Source organism: Cydia splendana, chromosome 8 (genome assembly GCF_910591565.1).
Source record: "Cydia splendana chromosome 8, ilCydSple1.2, whole genome shotgun sequence".
Taxonomy (NCBI): domain Eukaryota; kingdom Metazoa; phylum Arthropoda; class Insecta; order Lepidoptera; family Tortricidae; genus Cydia; species Cydia splendana.
This window is the reverse complement of record NC_085967.1, coordinates 22,245,587-22,266,144: the sequence shown is the minus strand read 5'-3', so window position 1 is coordinate 22,266,144 and position 20,558 is coordinate 22,245,587. Positions and strand designations below refer to the sequence as shown.

General features: G+C 36.0%; 1 protein-coding gene across 1 annotated transcript in view; it reads right to left on the bottom strand.

The window, feature by feature from the left end:
• Positions 1-20,558, bottom strand: part of LOC134793005 (protein tiptop-like) — a 371,990-nt gene that overhangs the window by 318,440 nt on the left and 32,992 nt on the right. The window contains exon 2 of the mRNA XM_063764519.1: positions 12,839-12,883. The gene's annotated coding sequence lies outside the window, so the exon portion shown is untranslated. The remainder of the gene's footprint in view (positions 1-12,838; positions 12,884-20,558) is intronic.

Genomic DNA, 20,558 nt, shown 5'->3' with positions numbered 1-20,558 from the left:
CTGATCGAAACCCACCCGATCGTAACGAAAATTTCCATCATAAATCTTCCATTAATTTACCTACCGAAAGGTGTCTCATCATCATCATTATTATCTTGCCCTTGTCCCAGTCACTCCCAGTCGTCCCAGTCGGCGCAGCATGTCTTTCTCTTCCTCACGTCGCCCGTCATTTCATCATTCACTTGCTTTCGTTTCATATCATCTCTCACACAGTCCATCCACCTTTCCCTCGGTTTTCCTTTCCTCGTACTTCTCTCCACATTCATTCGTACTACCTTTCTCGTCACATGACTTTCATCCCTCCGCAACACATGCCCGTACCACGCTAGGCGATTTGCCCTTACTTTTTCTGTTCGAAAGGTGTCTATCGTGTTTTATTATAAAAGTATTTACCAGGCGGCTTTAGTTTTTGATAAAATTTTACTTTAATCTTACCTTCAGCCAACATAGCGCCATCTTTCGCGTTATCTGGCTATTTATCGCAGGTGCCTATAAATAACTGATCAAGGGTCCATTATTCACATTAACCAACAGGCTACCTGGTCGCAATTATATTGGAAGTGTTGGACCTCACGCGCAGTAATTAAGGGCAAAAAGACGCGGCTTAATGAAGCAATGCAAATGCACTTTAGTGCAAGTTTTGTTTCTTTTCAAGTGAGGAGTATCTCCTCATGGTAACGATATTTGCATATCACACTAGTAGGTATGCAAATGTCGTTCTGAGAGACCGCGTTAGGGATGGCCTCCGTTTCAGTTTGGTCAAAAATGCATTCGTATGTCTGGATGTTCTCCTCTACAGGTCGCAATTTTCAACTGACAGCCCGATTCGGACTTTAAGATACGTCAATGAATACATCTAGAAACGATATGGATTAGATATGTCAGTGTCAAATGTGTCGTTTCTTCATACAAAAACGTCACTTTTGACACTGACACATTTAATCCATATTGTTTCTAGATCTATTAATTGACCTATCTTAAAGTTCGAATCGGGCAGTGATTCTCGTGAAATTTTATGGAGTACGTACGTAGTTTTTATGGGTTAGCGTCTTATTTTTAGTTAACAAGTTATTCACCTTATCGAGGTTTGACTGTATGTATGTACATTGATTGTCAGTACTGTAGATAGTGTCCATAGACATGCATCTTGTATTCTAAGCTTCTGTGTGGCCTAGTATTGTCTATCAATCAGGCGTTAGTTTTATTAACTAAATTAACTACCGATGTATTATAATGACGGCACGGGTCTCATTAGTCCAAGCATCGATTCATCATTGTCTCCTTCCCATCTTAATCACATCATAGAAGACGAAGTATGTGAAATACTATGATTATAAACTATCGTCTGCATGTTTGGTAAATAGGGACCACGAACTGTTAAACGCTTGGTGGGGTCACACGAGACATATGTACCTCTATACACATTGTAAAACCGAATTGTAAGAACGCATTTGACAACGACCAATTTCGTTACAGATAAATATGCAAGATGTGACAAAGCATGGAAGATTATATTTTCCGAACAACGCTGACGTTGACAGTCGGTTTGTGTGGCCCATGTGTGGCCCCAAGGGCCAGTTGCATCAAGCACTTTTGACCGACTGATGAACTTCGCATAGCATTGAACTATGAAACTTCCCATACAAGAACAATTTTCCCGGAGTCTTTCGGCGGTTAGGGCCTTTTAATGGTCACAAGTGATTTCGTGCAATCGACTATAGGTTAAGAATTAGATCTAGGATCTAATCCAGATCTTATTCTTGCCCTGTTATTAAAATCAGAATACGCTCTTAGACTCATATAACATGAACTTGAAATGCCGACTGCATTTTTATTCGGTACATTGTATATTGCTTGACTCAAACGGTTGATGAGAAATAAACATACATATTAAGCTACGGTGGTCCTTAGTAGAAATATACTTTAAATAGCAACATAAACTAAATTCAACCCCAAACTAAACTTCTTTTTACTAGAACACTGCAACCTATCTGATTTAAGTGGCTAAATTGTAGAACCTTTTTCTCAAAAATGGACGGCAAAGTCGACTTTGCCGTTTAAAAAATAGGTCGCGAAGCGCATAGTTTATGGTCAGTCAAAAATTAAAAAGTTAAAAACATTGCAGTCTCGATTTTGGGACTGCAATGTTGCATACAAATTCCATTATTTGTCGAGTTCCAAACTTTTTAAAAGTTGAAATGGCCATATCAAATGAAGGCACAGGCCCATTAAACAGCCAAACAGATGATTAGTACCGCGACTATTTAGCTGTCTCAAATAGGTTGGCGTATTTTCGGCAGAAAAATACACTTCAATTTTTTTATTAAAAAAATAAAAAGGCGGCAAAGCTAATTTTTTCAATTGTTTCTACTTTTTTCTGTGAAAATATATACGTAAGAACGTTGCTTTTGTAAAATATTTCTATGATATTTATATTTCTTGCACCATTTTTGAGAAAAGCACTATATATGACTCGGCTGGAAGGCTACTTGCTGGCTTCGGATTCAATTAAACGGACTCCCAAGGTCGTCCGTTTAAAACGAATCCTCAGCCTGCAAGTAGCTACTTCCGAGCCTCGACAATAATGTACTATTAACATGCAGTTCGCATGAGTTCACTCCCACTTTCCAAGAAACTTTAACACTTAACCATCCCTAATAGATCATATCTACTTAATGTATTAATAATTACTCATAGCAACTGATCCATACGAAATGCTGAGAAGTTCTATACTTGACCAGAATTTTATTAATTATTAACCTAGTATAAGTATGTTTATTTCGAGATGATAAAATATTTTATACGACGAAACATTTATTTCTTAATTACATATAATTTCATCTTTATGCTTGGAGAGCGTTTACACCTCCAAATCTTATTACCTACTTTATTAAGTAGTATTAATAGAAGTAGTACTAGTAGGTATTAGTAGTAGGCACACCTTATCCATCTCCAAATTTAATGTTTAATTAACCATAGAGACTATACTTCTCTGTTATTTTCGAGTATTTATTTATCTTAAAATTATTTTATTTATTTATGTATTGGCTGTTGAATTTATAGATATTGCTTTATATTTGACGAGTCAGACGACGGCGACGCTACGGAGCCACGCTGTTACGTCGTCGCCCAAATCTAATGTTTAGTTAATTTCATTTTTATTTGTAAGTATTGTTTTTCTTTGTCTTTTCTTGTATTTTGTAGTTTCACAGTGCCTTGGTTTTATACTGTAATGCTGTGTTACTTATTTGATCAATAAATAAATAAATACATTTGTCATGTCACTAATGATGTTACTGTAAATGGTGTAATGTCTTGTGAACTTTAACTTATAACTTGAATTTATACCATTATGCAATGAAAATGATAATGAGTGCAATCATAATCGTTAATTGCCTTCACACAGTAGCAAGCAGCTGATCCATAAAGAAGCTAAGCAAATTCCGATAATACCAACATGACTGGAATGTAATTGGTTCGTATGTAGTTGTAAGTTATTTACGTTACATTTATGTTCTAGGTTTGCTAAAGCTATGATACAATATAAATGTCATTCTATGACATTAAAACTCATAAAAAAATTAAAACAGCGCCATCTAAACAGTTGAACTATATTGAAATAAATAGTCAAATCGGTCCCTCCAACACACCAACGTTCAAGTGTAACACCCCTTCATTTCCGTCGGGAGTAAACATAAAATAATTACCATAATCGAATTTAAACTGTTGTGAGACACTAACATACCTAGACGTAGATTCTCCGAAACATGCCGCGCGAGTGACTTAAAACAAGTGAGTCTAAACCGTAACATTATTCAATCATTACCATCTTTTTTTCCTGTAGCAGCTGATCCATAAAAAAGTACAAAATTCCAACAATTCCTCAGCAGGAATGTAATTCCCTCTAATTTCTTTTTTTAATCTATTAGCATTAAACACGACCTTTACCTCGCGGTGGTCTCAAATTTGCATTTCTTCACACGCGACGTACGTGCTCGATTGAGTATCGATTTTATTGCGATCGATTTTGTTTCGATCGATTTTTACAAGCTCGTTGGGTATCGAATGCTACTGCTATATAAACGTAATTAGGTATTTACTATTACTGCTTGTACTAGCGGTGGTGGCCGAGTGGATATGACGCCCGACTTTCAATCCGGACGTCGCGGGTTCAAATCCTGGCACGTACCAATGAGTTTTTCGGAACATATGTACGAAATATCATTTGATATTTACCACTAGCTTTTCGGTGAAGGAAAACATCGTGAGGAAACCTGCATACATCTGCGAAGAAATTCAAAGGTGTATGTGAAGTCCCCAATCCGCATTGGGCTAGCGTGGGGACTATAGCCCAAGCCCTCTCGCGCATGAGAGGAGGCCTGTGCCCAGCAGTGGGACGTATATAGGCTGAGTTATTATTTACAGGTTACTTACACATCGTTAACTGATTGATTATACGCAAATATTAGGTAAATACGTTAATAATTAAGTCCGTAAATAAGTTAACATTTATCATTATCATACCATTTTAGTAAAATAGATACTAAAATGGTGTTCCGATTGGTCAAATTACTGCTTCATCATTCTGTCTTTTTACCAGTTTCGTAATAATTAAATAACAGATCGGTAGGACTTTATACGTTTATAAATATTTATACTTAATTTTTTTTTCAAAATCTACACTTATTCCGAATACGGATGTGTTTGTACGGTACGGTCTTTTTTGGAAGATTTTAATTATGAAAACGTTTTTTTAATTCGGTCTACTACTTTTTAACGCACTCTGTCTTTATACCACACATTTTACACTGTAAACGTGTGTTATAATGTAGAAAGTCAATTTCTAAACGCTTCGTCTACACTCGTTTAGAATGTTACTTCCGCTAGACAACAAATATCTTAAACGTCTCAAAAACGAAACTCTACCATCAACTCGCGTCAACGTCACATTATTTCAGTGCACTGCGAGTGCATTGCGCTTGCACATGCAGCTAATATACGTGACGTGACGTGACGTGCAATATCGCGGCGTGACGGTGACGGCGTGACAAGTGCAATTTGCTTCCAGCTTTCTGGATATATTTTAGGTTTTGTTTGGTGCTTTGGTGTTTATCTTAAGTTACAGAGCGCTTTAGGTGCTGAGATTACTTGCTGTGTATTTATGTTTCAGATCATAACATATAAGAATATGATTGGACAAAAATTATAAAAATAATAAGGAATTAAATAATTTGTCATAAAATCAAATATTAAATCTAGTTCATTGGACAAACTGGTGTTATCGACCGTAAAATGACAATATATGTACTATAAAAGCAGAGTTAAATTTATTCCTAAATACCTAAACATTTGACAAACTGTAGGTATAACTCAACTACAAAATTTTATTACGGTTTCTTCTTGTACAACTCTTCTTGTAGTTATGTAGTTGGTATATTATTCTTTTATAGACAGTCGTTTATATGTATTTAAATAGAATTGGTTACTTTCTAGTTTTGTTACTGATAAAATTTACACCCAATTAGAATATAAAGAGCATAATTTTAGAAATATGCCATGCCGCGTCCATGAATAGGGAAATATGTAAGATATAAAAATTGTGTCTTTGTCAGGCAATAATAAACTCAATTACAGAAATTGGAAAAAGAAAACGGAATGATATGAATAAAAAATATAATATCCAATGTCACTCACAGGGCTTCGCAGGGATGACAGATTTCAATCAAATCTTAAAAGAAAATCGTTTGTATAATGGACAATGGATGGAATAGAGTAAAGCTCATTATCTGAGCGATGGCGGGACGGACTTCCAGCGGGCTACGCACTGTGAGGCGAAACGCCGAGATTTTATTTAGATAGAAGATAGCGGGAGCAATACAACAGTATTGCTTCGGTTTAAAAGAGTAAAAATTGGAAGACATATAAATAGGTTCATTTTAGCCACAATAACATACATCAAAATCTTTTACAGCCGAAGTAAGTAAGTGGGTCGTAGGTACAGAAAAAGCACTGTCAGTTCAGATGCCCGAAGGAGGTATCAAAAAACTATGGGAATCATATCATGCGCGTTTATTTACTAAATGGGGTGTAGAATGTTCCAAATAAATATACATTCATACCTACAAATATTCATGAAAAAATTATCTTTCTGCTTTAGCTTAAACAATGCGTTTAAAAATTAACCTAAAGGGAGAAAACGCAGCGTTTAAAAACGGAAGTGCGTGAACAGTTAATCGCAAATTCGGAGTGGATCCAATGTAATGAGTTCCTCTCGCGGACAAAGCCCGGAATCGAACCTGGGACGGACTATTAAAGCTTTTGTTTGCCTCAATAGACGTTTGTTGGACGGATTAGGTGTCCGCTTGGTTTGATTTTAATTTCGGTAAAAAAGATGAATAATGAAGATATTAAAAACAAAAGGCATTTTTCTTGGTTTCAGTGCTTTTTCTTGACTGCCCAGATTAGTACATTTCAAAAAGCAAAGAAATATCTAGAGTTAGAGGAAGACAAGTCTGCAACGATTTTGATAGAGCACACGCAGTGCAAGTGTTATTTAAAACGTCAAACTTCTATGAAATTATGACGTATAAATGACACTTGCACTGCGTACCTATGCTATCAAAATTGTTGCAGACTTTTCTTGGTCTAACTCTACAGATGTGCGCGATATGATATTTATCGTTCAATGATAAAATGAAAATAAATAAAAAACCTGAATTATAGCTCAATCATGTTGATATTTGTTTTTATTTATTTCGTACTTTATTCTTCACATTCTACTTCTTTTAATTTGTAATTTTGTATGATGAAAGTTTTAGAAAAAGGCACTCAAACCGTTCACTTTCAGAGATAAGTTCGCCTTTGTACCTTTATTTCTGTAAATATTATGTAAACCTGTGTTGAATTGTGTACAATAAAGTGATAACTACTACTACTACTACTTTCATGATGTCCACAGAAAAGACGTTTTCTGTGGACATTATGAAACTGTCTTCTAAACCGTTTAAGGGACCGTGCACTTTGGAGGATCTGCCATCTTGTGGCCTAAATTGGAAACTTAAACATGACATTGACATTTCGCGGCAAAGCAGGTGCTACCCCCTAGCCCCCTATTAGTGTACGCACGCTCCCTTGCGCGTTGTAGGTTCTGTCATCTTCTGGTCTAAATCGGAACCTTGACATTTACACGTTGTGCCAATAAACAAAGGGCTCCTGTGCTGACCCCTAGAGTTCATGCACGGTCCTTTTGAAAACCTAATCAAGCATGTTTAGGCACATAATAAATAATAGTACTAGAGTACAGAAGATTCACTCTCTAACAGAACGCGTCTATGTATTACGACAGATATGACCGCTAGGTGGCGCACGCGCGAGCAGGCGTCCGTTCGGTAGTGGTGCGCGGCAACTATACTACTGATAGGCACCAAAATTGGTGTGGGCCGCATGTAAGTGCTTGTAGTGACGCAACGAAATCGCGGAGTGAGCCACACCTGGTTTAGGTACCCGTAAACATTGACATTCATTAATCAATAAAGTTTAAATATACCGGACTTATTCCGATCCAGACTGATCGGTTATTCCAGTCGTCCCAATTTACCGGCTTAATTCAGATCACTTAGTTTGTCATCTGAATGTTTGTCGCTTGGCTAAGTTTAGGCCTTTGTAACCTATCAATCAGTGCATTCTTGGAACAAAGCAAATAATTTTATTAAGTTTTAGTCGCGGCTTGTCCAACAGGTCTCCATCGCCATACAGCGGGGTAACGCTGCCAGTGTGATGGGGACCTTTGGATTTTCGTTTCTTATAAATTAGGTATTTAGGTAGTTAGTAGAATATATTGTAATTACATAATTGATGAAATAAAAATTACATTTTCGTTCCTTTTTATTAAATATTTTGATTTGTGACATTTGGAGTTCGGAGGATCGCGGGGCACTTCTGGATGAGACTAGCCAGGACCGGGAAAAGTGGCGTACCCGAAGACAGGCCTTAAAATGATGATGATGAAGAAGTCACACTACTATATAAAAATCCAACACTGAAATAGGTAGATGTCATATATTAAATAAAAAGTGACCAAGCTTTAGTGGCGGAGTCACTAGAGGTCACTTTTGTTTTAAGGATGACTCACGCTAGACCGGGCCGTGCCCGGGCCGAGGCGTCCGTCATATCATTTTCTATGACGGCTGATCGGTGATCACGTGGTACTTTGTGCTTTCCATAGAATACGAAGCGCTGGAAGCTCCGGCCCGGCCCCGGCCTGGTCTAACGTGAGTCATCCTTTAGTAAGTATACGCCATCTATTTCAATTTAAAATCAATCAATGTTTTGTTACGTAAATGAGTTGGTAAACTGTTTAAAAAAATCGTTTGTGACTTTTGTTCTTGCTCCGTATTAAAGAGACCTGTACAACTACTTTGTGAATTTGCAAATAAATATTGAGTATTGAGTATTGAGATTTAGTAGATTTAGTAGCGTAGCGTATGATACAGTGAATGAATAAGAATATTATAGGTACCTATACAGAGTAGAAGTTAAGATGTAGTCAGGAAAACCAAGGCGCATAGGAATCAAGTAACGCAAAAAGTCCAAGATATATTTAGGTTTTCTCACGATGTTTTCTTTCGCTGAACATTTTCGAGAAACATAATGCGATTCATCATATGTCTCATATGTTTGTACTCTATATCATTTATTAATTTATTATGATCGTGCAACTGGATATAATTTGTCTGTCACCTCCAAGATTTGTGACTAAATGTGTTCATAAAATTCATAATCCGCACAAATCTCTTGTTTTCCTTTTCTCCAGAATTTCTCCAAATTTAACTAAGCGACGTAAATTACCCGTTACTTGAGGAATCAAATACATCAAGTATGATTTAACGTCACATCAAAGACCGGCGTAACGACCCCGACACGACTTTACGACCGTACCACGAACCGGTGACGGACCGAATGCTGTCTTATAAATCAATTTAATCTCAAACTGTAAAGACAATTGGTACCGCTCCTTCACAATTAATCTCGAAACCCAGACAATCATTTTCAGCTTTAATAAGATTGCAAAAAAGTTCACAATCGATTGTGTAAGTTTTGGTGGTTAGGTTAAAGTTGTGGATTGAAGACCCATGAATCAAAGGGAATGTCGCAGCGAGTCCCGAGTTGGAATTAATGTCTAATACGGTACGGCGTGTAATTGTTAGATGAGTTTTATCGGGCCTGTAAACGTTTAGGCGGTAAATCAAAGGAACAAATGCGAATTTGTACCGCGAATGTGGGACAATGTTCCGTCTATAGTTTCAATCATATATACCTACTGATGTCGCTTATATACAACAATTTCTCGCAATGTATAATATTTGCGTGTTTAATTACCTACATAAAAATAGTGAGAAAATTATGCTTGTATTATTAGTGAAGTAAACTATTCCTAAAAAATATTTTTTGCCAAAGTATTTTTGAGCAATCTTGAAGTTAGCAGCAAGATTGCTTCGAAAATACAAGTGCCCTCACCTCAAGCTTTTCCCTCACGTACCATCCTAGTCAATCATAAACCTTATCAGAACGGCATAAGGTTCATGTAAGGTAAGTTATAACTGTGGCCACTCGTGTGACAAGCAACACCGATCTAATGCCGCGCCTGGAATAGCCACCGACGTGTCGGCTGAATAATTGAGAGACGCGTCCCTCAGAGCTGTTTGTAGCGACACTACGACACTAGCGACGCGACATGCGACACAAGATGGAGGTAACAGGAATAACCGTCAAGTGATATCTGCATCTAAGAAGCTGGTAGTGGTTGTTAAGCTCTGGATATACTGAGGTTAGGATATACTGGATTTCCAGTCATTTTCGAACAGTCTCTCGATCTTTAGGTTTTTGTATACAAGTTAAAACTGTGTATATTCTAGTGCACTAGAAAGAGCTGGGTATCTAGTAGGTACAGTCAGCTGCAGAAGTTGCTAAGCGGGCCAGGTGTTCAAAAATTATCTTGAAGCGAATCTTGATATTGAATTCTTATTCTCTTAAACAATAAAGTCGCGTCAAGATCATTTTGAACAAGCAACACTCTTGTGTGTCAAGGTAATTTTGAACACCTCGCCCGTTTAACAACTTCTGCTGCCGAATGTACTGCTGAGATGCTCAAGTGTCAAACCTGTAACGGCAGGGATACCTAATAACTCAAACTTAGCGTTAATTTGAAAATACCAAAAACATATTTACAATATCTCAGCGCTTGGATCATTTTAAAATCTTGCTGCCATTTTGAAAAAAAAACGATGGCTTTAGAAACTGTCAAAGGTCCTCTATGACATTTGTTTGAGAACCCCTCACCTAGCTATTACCGTTTAGCCAGGCCGTTGAATAAGTTCCTGGCCGGATCAGGTAGCTCAAGCTGGAATAGACGGGTTGGCTGAATAATAGAGAACCACGTCTCTCACGGCCTGGCCACGACATTGGTCTTAAGCGACCAGCGGTGCGGCGGGCGGCGCGGCAAGGTAGAGCGGCGCGGCGAGCATGCCACTTCGCAGCAGCGGCGGCGGCGTCGAGCGAATGGGACGTACTCAAGTGTTTAAAAATATCTTTGTCAGAAGTGGCTCTTCAATGCCTCGACAGCAGCTCATATTTCATGAGAGATATTTTAAATATAAGAGAAGGTGTGCACGAACTTAATAGACGCCGTTATACGTTAGGCGAGTTTAGAGTGTTCTACGAAGAATAAAAAAAGCAAAAAAAAAACAAAAAAAAAGCAAAATAGAAAGCATCCGCACGCACGCAAAGTTAACATTTGAGTGTACAAACATTTTATTATATACTCCAACACTTGGACGAACATTTACACACACCTAAACTCCGATCAAAAAGAGTTCTGACTAATCAACAATATTTCTGTGGTAAACACTTCCGTATCCATTATCGCGCGCGAATATTATAAAAAAATTTGTTCTACGATTCACCGCCCGATGCGTACCGCCGCTAAGACCGGTCGCGCCGCTGTGAGTCGTGGCCGCGTTCCTCGCGCCCGTGTCTTTCGGCTCGATTCGGAAAATGAATTAGATTTCTACTAGACTTCAACAAGTTACGATACGGATAATTTAAAGATATTTGTAAGATAGATATGTCAAATTTGACGTTTCCGCGATTCTGGAGGTCCTCTTGAACGATTTCGACAAGTTATGACTTAGATATCCAAGTCACATCTAGTCGATATCTAATGTAGATCTAGTTGATCTCTAAATCGTTTCAAGATCTTGTGATTATCTCGAAATCCGAATAGGCCTGTTTGTTTCCATCGCCCGCCGCGCCGCGCCTAGCCACCGCCGGTCGCTCGAGTAAAGCGGGCCACAGACCATCAGTTTTAACTGCACAGTTTTAACTGTTCAGTCAAACTGTTCAGTTAAAACGTACGTGTGTAGGCAAATTTTGAACTGTGCAGTTGAACTGACGATCTAATCGAAATTTCATTAGATAAAGTTTTAACTGAACAGTTTGACTGAACAGTTAAAACTGTGCAGTTAAAACTGTGCAGTTAAAACTGATGGTCTGTGGCCCGCTTAAATTCGCGCGAGTCGCCGCTGGCAGCGGCGCGTCGTGGCCTCTCTCTTCTTTTCGCCTTATTTTGTAACATTCGCTTTTCGCTCGCCGCCGCCGCTGCCGCTGGTCGCGCGATGTCGTGGCCAGGCAGTCAGAGCTGTTAGTAGCGACGCGACATGCGGCGAGATGGGATAAGAATAAGTCAGGTCTTAGAAGCTATTGTATGTTCGGCTTAGGATGTATTGAGGTTGAGACAGGTTTTGACACAAATTATGTGGACGCAGATATGTGTTCGAATGCAGAATCGCGTAGCGGGGCTCCGCCGAGTCAGGGAACGACACAATGATTTTCACGTTTCACGATACGCCTAGGAATTTCATGATCTGGCGGGTTTTACGATCGGTCGCCGACATAAGTGCCGTGTGGCATTAAGTCCGCCTTTTGTCACTGTATATTTTTTACTGTGCAATAAAGTTTAAATAAATGAAAATAAATAATATAACTGAATATAATTTGACTCTCGCTATATAGATGGTTGGATCAAGGGCCAGATGCAGAAGGCGGTGATCTTGGACACGGCTTGGGCCTTGCCCCGCTGCCGGCGGCACCCTAGGTTAGGTTTTTATAATGTGTTTATATGTATTTTTTTATTGTTTTGTAAGTGTTTTAGTATTTTAATTTTATATTCATGTTATAAACAACCTAACTTAAGAAGAAAAATAAATAAAGAGAATACTATAAATAAATATACAAAATAAAATAAAAAGTAAGTACGAGTAAATAAGTAACTACGTTAGGCACGAACTTCTACGAGCCGGGTATTTACTTAAATATTGCACAACAAAGCTAAATTCCTAAGCTATCAATCCCACTTTTTGCGAGTGGAACATCTGTTAACAAACTGGCGAATTCGCCAGTCATCATCGCTGTATCATTGTCGAGAGCTAGTGGAGTCGAGTGCTCCCGCTGTGAACAGCTGTGATTTGTATGCTCGTGTTTCGGTGACTTTAAATGTCTTGAGGACAGTGTAGATCATCATTTTGTAAGTAAATCGATACCTACATAACTAAATTACTGTATTTTCAAGTTTTTTTGCGGTGGTTTTTAGCTATGTTTAATAAAAATCGATGTAGCAGTTTGAAAAGTATCAGTTCTTTTCCAAAATGATGTAAGGCATTTTTGGCATTAAATGGATTTTATTGGCATATAGCGTAGGGAGTTATTTAAACCTTCAGTTTAATAATTATTAAATTATAAATATCTATACGATTAACAGTAGGTATATATATCTATATCTTACATTGCTTATCCAGACTTTATTCCATCGTTGTCACACCATCCAAATCTGAAAATAAATGAAAACAATCATTAATACTTAAGCAGGTACACCTTTTTTAAAAGGTTGGGGAGAAAGAAAAGAAAAAAATATAAATATACCTACTCATGGACAAATTTAGACTATTTTAGACATGGACAAAAAAGGTTTGATTACTGGATTACAGCACCTAAAGTAATTTCAAAATTAGTAATTAAACTTTTTGCGTTCCTCTTTTGTCTATGAGTGTATTTTAAATCACAACTTAGGTAAAGGACATAAACCAACCATGCGAAATTATAATTCTAAGATTAGCGCAAGAAGCAAAATTGACAATCGAATTTCTAGTTAATTGTGATTTAGGAACCAATTCAATCAAAATTACACGAGTAATAATAATAAATTAAACCACAATACATTTACATTCAATCATTCAAGTTGACCGATTTGTAACAAAAGAGTCAACTCATATAACGACTTTATAGTTAATGATATAAGATTCAAATTGGAATAATAGCTATACGAAGTCAAGAGACATCTCAAAATGTTTAATTTCAGTTTGGTCACGACACCAGTAAAGGTATTCACTCGATCGCATTAAATTTCTAAAGTTTAGTTCAATAACAACGTAAACGCCAATAGGATTTAAATTGTTTCGTCATTATTCTCTTGGTCTATCTAAGACATAGTACGTAGTAAAATTGGGTGTAAATTATAGAATTGAGTGCATTGGTTTTATCAAAGACATATGTAACTTAATATATATTCGTATAAGACGAATAAAGTCTAAGGAAAAAACGTGCCTCGGAATTCAAGTAAAAGTCATTCTCGAATAGATGCCGCACACACCTTTAGCCTATTCTCGGCTAGATGGCGTGACGACACCGTTTCATATTTAACAATTTTAACACATAGATATCAGTGAATGAACATGGATCAAAATGATATAAAAATAATAAAATCATTTATCCATATATATACATTTTTTGATAACTTTATACGTTTTCATTTTGAGTTTTAGTCGTGTGTCGATAGATGGCAGTAAATTTACAGTGACTACAAAATTTACAATGACAGGACCCCTCTATACTATCTATTCTTTTTGGTTTTATCAAGCGGTGAAATACTTAGCAGTCTTTACACAAAATTCGGTCAATTTCATTTGACATTAGTACCATACATGTCAAACTATTATATAGATGTGCAAGTGTGCTGCTTTGCCTACACACATATTATAAGCTCTCTACGATGTATTTAAGAACCACATGCTACGACCGTCATAGTGGCTTTTGATCAAACTGTTCATTGACATTTCATTTCGAATAAAACGTCATCTCGACTGATACTAAATGAGGTCAAATAAAATTCCTTTGTTTTTCAGAGATGTTCGAAATTAGAATGTCATTACGCATTAATAATATTTTTACAGACAAAAAAATATCCTAATAATTAGTTTATCTCTATACTAGCCGTCATATTATTATGCGGTTTTTAATCGCATCATTGAGGGTTTATGATATGTGTATAGATAAACGAAATAAAATAGAAAAACGTAATCAAATCCCTACCAAATCAAACATATGAAGTTTTCATCTTACTAATATAAAATAACCTCCATTCTCAAAGAGAACCGATTATTATTTCCTAAATTACTATAGCAATGCAATATCAAATCTCACAAAATCGTATATTTTACCAAATCTATTACCAACCCTATTACAAAAATAATAAGATTCATTTTACAATGAAACGCTGAAATATGATAGGAGTTCTCGCATGCGTCGTAACTCATGCGTGGACGCAGAACAAGTCACTCATTATGTTAAGATTGCAATACAGATTTAATTAATATTTACCTATGTGTTTGAACATGGGGTGGTAATGGATAATTTTCTAATCATTGGGCTCTTGCAGAATGTGCTTTTGAAGTATCAAAATTATATTGATACTGTGCGTTTGATCATAGGTTTCGTAAATTAGAAAGAGTAGAATCGAACGACTTATGAATGAATAGTAACACACACGTCTGTGTAAAGTCGCCATCAGATATATCGGAGCGGCCAAGGTGTTCACAATATCTGAACACGCACTCTAACGCCTTGACTTGACAATAGAGGCGTGTTCAGATACTTGTGAGTGTCTTGGCCGCTCCGATATATCTGATCGCGACTGTACGTATGTTCATCTGAACACAGTTTAGTAAATAAAATAGGTAGAACTTATCTAATAGGAACACATTTTTTTAAGGGTACGTAAGATAAGGGACTCGTCGGGGCAACACGGAACACTTTATTGTGCATACACTCTGAAACTGAACTTAAACACTCGATAATTGAAAAACAAGAACATGATTGTGACAGTAGGTAGGGAATCCTGGTAGAGCGAGTAGTTATATGTTAAATTTCTGCTCTAATTTAATTTAATTCAACGAAAACTAAGTACCAGACGCATATTATGTTACTTGAATGTTCATGTAGATTAACAGAACGTTGCTATAAAGTCATTGGCAATCAAAACTCTCACCACAATCGATATGTGGTAAATTTGTGGCATGTGCTAATTAATTACTAATTATTAACTGTTACCAGTATGTGTAGTCATGCGATGGACCTATAACTGTAGCCATCACATAATGTGAACATAATGTAATGTGTGTGTGTGTGTATGTGTGGGTACATAATGTGATCTGTAATTATAAAATGTATATACCACCTCTGTAACCATTATGTGCAATAAATGTATTGAGTATTGAGTATTGAGTATTGAGTATCTACGAGAAAATATTTCACTGCAATGCGCGCGAAAATATCTGACATAAACATATTTGTAGAACCTTAAAGTAATGTAAAATATATTTGAGCGATGTTTATATAAATGCATGTTATGTTTCATGACTGTAATCGCTAATTCCATGTGTTTCTAAAGTCAACTTGTGACGATTTTAAGTACAAAATTAAAAGTGCACTATATGTATACATATAATATATAAAAAAATATTAAGGCAAACGGCCTAGTGCTCGACATCACAATAGATGACAACCTACTCGATTTCTGTTGATAATTAATTACTTAAGTATAAATGTCATGAACTGGGACAGTGACGAACAATCGAAATAGAAAACAAATGCAAATTGTAGGATATTCTTAAAATAAATGAAAAGAAAAAATTATAAAAACGGTGTCCCATTTTCTTCTTATATTAAAATCAGGTGATCCATATAAGGAATTTATGGAAGGGGGGTTTCATGTTAGCGACTAGGTATTAAGCCAGTAGCTTTTAATTTCTTTATGTGTTTCCTGTTTTATTCTGAAATTACTCACTTTTCTTCGGTTACTTTAATTGCATTACATTTTTTTGCCGAATAATAGCTATTGCTAGCAAACAATGCAAACCCGATATCGAATTTAAAACATAAAACCATAGTCCAGCAATAACTGTAAATAACATTAGCCCCGATAACGCCATTGTATTCGACTGGGCCGTCACCCGGCCTGATTGACAGCGCGTATTATAACGCTCAACTACTACGTGTTTATGATGGCCTGGCTCCAATTTCACCACGGTGACAGGTGCGACAATTGTAAAACATCACTGTTGCTAACGTCACAGGCATCCATGGGCTACGGTTACCGCTTACCATCGGGCGGGCCGTATTCCTGTTTGCCACCATCATTGTTTTATTCAAAAAAACTTTATTATATCGGAAAAAAACAGATATTTCTCTTGCTAAGTTTATGACAATTGTCACAAGAAACACTACAATTGTCACGAAATTCCGACATATAACTCATTACCTGTCAAGAATTACCTACAATTCTTCTAAATCTTGACAATTGTCAGAAACTTCGCAAAAGAAATATCTGTTTTTTTTCCGATATAATAAAGTTTTTTTTAATAATACAATGATGGTGGCAAACAGGAATACGGCCCGCCCGATGGTAAGTGGCAACCGTAGCCCATGGACGCCTGTGACGTCAGCAACAGTGATTTTACAATTGTCGCACCTGTCACCGTGGTGAAATTGGGGCCTGGTACTTTTGTAAGCTTTTATTTAGTAACTTAATTCTTACCGCGGGTTTTGCTAAATGGTTATTTGCTTGAGAAAAACTATCCTATGTACTTCCCTGTTACTTAAACTATCTTCATACCAAATTTCATTTAAATCGGTTCAGCGGTTTAAGCGTGAAAAAATAACAGACAGATAGAGTAACTTTCGCATTAATAATACATGCATATATTATAGTTTGGATGTACATATTTTAAGCTTGATAGTAGTATGTAAGTATATGTGGGATAAATCTTAACTATACTTGCTTCATAAAAAAACTGTTAGGCACCAGAAAGATTAAAGTGGGTTAATTTAGGTTAGAACTGCGACTTTTACAGAACCAAACTGCTCTACTTGCTAGAAAAATGGGTTAGGCTAGAACTCCGACCCTCGCAGCAACGAACTGCTACCACAAAAGTAGGTCAGATAAGATTAAAACTTAGATTAGATTATAAGAGATTTTCGCAACATATTTTTTGGGTCCATATTACCCTGAACTCCCCTTTCTAATGAGGTTTCAATTTCATATCAACAACACTCTACGGTGTCTATAGATATTTTTTTTTTCTATTTTCAATTTATTTTAAGCAAATGGTAGGGGTATTTAATTTCATTCGCGCTGCATCCCGCCGAACAGCGTCAGTCAAAAATGGTTAATTCGGTGAAAATTCTCTTGCACTAAATTAGCAGGCAGGTTTGACGGGAAATCAATTGGCTGTCCAACGGACGGTCTATTTAGAATAAAGTTTTTAAATGTTTTTAGAATTTCGTGTCATGCGCTGACCGTTTTTTTTATTTCTCGTGTTTTGATACCTACTTATAGATGTAAAAATTTAAGACATTTTTGCATAATATTCAAGATGCGAGACGAATGATATGAATGCCGCGGTTCTGATTTATACCAAAGACATATGTAACTTCGTATAAGACGAATAAAGTCTAAGGAAAAAACGTGCCTCGGAATTCAAGTAAAAGTCATTCTCGAATAGATGCCGCCCACACCTTTAGCCTATCCTCGGCTAGATGGCGTGACGACACCGTTTCATATTTAACAATTTTAACACATAGATATCAGTGAATGAACATGGATCAAATTGATATAAAAATAATAAAATCATTTATCCATATATATACATTTTTTGATAACTTTATACGTTTTCATTTTGAGTTTTAGTCGTGTGTCGATAGATGGCAGTAAATTTACAGTGACTACAAAATTTACAATGACAGGACCCCTCTATACTATCTATTCTTTTTGTTTATACTATAATTGAATTATCTAGATTTATTCAACCAGTCTTGCCTTAATCGATTTTTTTAGACTGTTTTAATGTTTTCGACATTGTGCAAAGGTAAATGTCAAATCTTATTTTTAAGTGATTCTTAATGATTGACATTTGGAAATCAAAGTCTAGATGGTATTGATTTTGGCTGTAACATTAATAAAATTATAATATTTGCTATGAACCTAATCAATGGAGGTCGCATTGAATTTAGTTTCTTGAAATTATTTGTAGTAAGTAATTGAATTTAAACCTTCGAGATGGTAGTATTGATGATTATAGGTACTTAATTATGTAATCGTTTCCACTGGTGATGGTCAATATATATATATATATCCAAAATGCGAGTCCTGGTGGAGGCCTATGTCCAGCAGTGGACGTCTTTCGGTGGTAAAAGTGGTCAAATTTTGCAAAATAAGTAGCTATTAAAGGATACATAATTTATTAAAATATCAATAGTAGGTATATTTAATTGATTGTTTACGCCAAAAACTTATACTGAGCTACGTAATATGTCACAAAAAAGGAATATTCAACTTAACACACATAAAATAAAGTTAAATATTGACATCACTTTTGACACAAGAAGAAATCCCACACACAAGCTTGTGCCATCAGATCTTTCGTTGAGATTATTAATAATAATTTCTAATATATGTATCTGAATTAGGAATCTGTGGTAATATTCGTAATTAAGATGTGACAGTGGGTGGTATATATGACGTAAGAAACTAGAAAATCCTTATTTGTGTTAATATTTGAACCTAATGACATGGTCGCGTTTTCATCGGTCATCATTATTGTCATTTTCTAGCAAGTATGTAAATAGTAGAGTGACACAAATGACACAATAGACAAGAAAAGTACCATTCACGCCGACGGGGCTTAGTCAAGATGACAGTCGTACAACAAATGTCAAACGAAAAGGAAAAATGTATCCGGTTGACAGATGCTACGAAAAGTCACGTGACTAATATACTGCCTATAGTCTGTCAAGGAAAGTATGTCAGTAGCAATGTACAGCAAAGTGAAGTAGGGCAACATACAAAGAGCAGTATTGCGCTAAAAAAAGCAGCAATGTACATCGAACCAAAACATGCAATTATCATAACCTCAAATTTTACAAATATTTACGATCAACGAGCATGATTTTACATTGCACCTTGACTTTGCTTAAGTTCATGCACAATCTTATTTAATATATCGGTATTTAATGGTGACAGTACAAATTTCTCTTGAAATAGCAACGATTCAGAATGTAAACAAACAAGATGGCTGTCGATTCACGATGGACATTCCACATATAAAACACAGATGACACGCGATTTTGGAATTATTCGAAAATAGTGTTGCTAACCCGCGATTTTTCAAACTTGCCGCTTTTTTCAACTGACAAGATTTGCTTGGCCAACTTTATTTCTATACATTATTTAATTTTCAATTGGCGTTTTCTGTCAACGATTGTCAACTTGGCTAGGCCCACAGATTGGAAATTTCGTACAGGTATCTCTTTCGGTACAAACAAGAATATCTATACTAATTTAATACCTAATTCACACTTGTATCTCGGAATAGATGATTACATAAATATGTATGACAAACTTGATCATCAATGTGAAGAAAAATGTGGATATAAGTATTTTGAATATATGTAACTCATTAAATCTTATAAGCAGTGATCGTACATTTTCCAGCATTTTTGGTGCGTAACGTAATAAACGCTAATTAATCATTAGGGTTGAAATTATTTATACCAATTCCGTTAACACCACTCCGCTGCACCAAATCGATTCGCGTGGTGTTAACGGAATTGGTATAGATAATTTCAACTGAATGGTAAATTAAGGTTAATATCAACGTAATAAACGCTAATTAATCATTAGGGTTGAAATTATTTATACCAATTCCGTTAACAACACTTCGTGCACCAAAAATGCTGGAAAATGTACGATCCCTGCTTATAAGCATGTACAATTATATACATAATTAAAATATAGCAATCAGTAATTATTTTAACTCTCGATTATATTATACATGCTCTTTTCCTTGTAAAATATTACTCTTAGTATCCTTTAGATGGTTTTTACTGAATTAACTTGTTTCAACGCATAAAGCAATTATATTTACAAAGAAAACAATTTGGATCCTAGACCAGTAATTACGCTTTCACTAAGACAAATAGTTATATAACTTAAAACACACTACATTCGATTATAAATTGCCGCATTTACATAATTCGCCTATGAATAATCGATTCAGTCATAATCGAAAATATTGAATTATCGATTCGGCGTCAATATTGATTTAGTTCCGATTATTAATTTAAAGGGGCCATTTATGACGAAGATATATTATGTAAAAACCGGATTATAT